The sequence below is a fragment of the Macadamia integrifolia genome, chromosome 3, assembly GCF_013358625.1.
Source record: "Macadamia integrifolia cultivar HAES 741 chromosome 3, SCU_Mint_v3, whole genome shotgun sequence".
Classification (NCBI taxonomy): domain Eukaryota; kingdom Viridiplantae; phylum Streptophyta; class Magnoliopsida; order Proteales; family Proteaceae; genus Macadamia; species Macadamia integrifolia.
The window spans coordinates 32,452,709-32,453,607 of record NC_056559.1 but is presented as its reverse complement, the minus strand read 5'-3'; positions in this window follow the sequence as shown (position 1 = coordinate 32,453,607).

Below are 899 nucleotides of genomic sequence, written 5' to 3'. Positions count from 1 at the left end.
TAGGTGGGGTAAAGAGAGCTACCTAATAAGAACATGTAATATACATGGATTCCTAATTACAAGTATCATGAAGCCATGTAGTAGAAGTGGGTCAAAAAGTCCTACACATCAAGGACTAGGCCTCCTAGCTAGGTAGTTTTCCCTTGAAATAAAAGCAAAATACATGATTCTAAATTGGATGCTAAATGAGTAATATCCAGGACAATAGGAATCATCATTATTGGCAAGTCGGAAGGCTTGCCTAGTTGTTAGATTCAACAATTAGGTGGGCCCAACTGTTTTCAATAGCGTGAAGGATGCCTGTCCGAATTGCCATTATTTTTACTATTAAAATGGTTGAGAACATAGATGATTCAAAGGCAGCATATGTTCATGGGCATCTGATTACCATCACCTTCTGATGATATCAATGGAAGGGATGCATCCGATTTCATGGGCATCCTCTCCTCTATCAAATCTGTCCCAAAATTCTTCAGACATATCACATAATTCCAACACCCGGAGGGAGGCAACAAACCTCAATCCAATAGGTATCTTCTTCAAATTGTAGCAACCCTCAATATGTAGAAGGTTAAGCTTCGGTAATGCTCCTTCCTTGATTTCCCACTCCTTTGATTCCAACCAATCCATGCCTAAGATACGGAGTTGGTGAAAGCCCTGTGCAGAACATTCTATTTCCTTCCCCATATATGAATTTATGGATAAAGAAAGGGACATCAAATTGGGCAACTTTTCCAATATGGCAATTGCCTCTGGCCCTACCATTGAATCCCCCAAGCTTAATTCAGTCAATCTGGGTGGGAATTCATGGTATGGATCTTCTGGTAACCTTTCTATCTTTCCCCATAAGCTTAGAGCTCGAAGGTGATGACAATGAGAGAAGGGTACCAGGGTTGGAA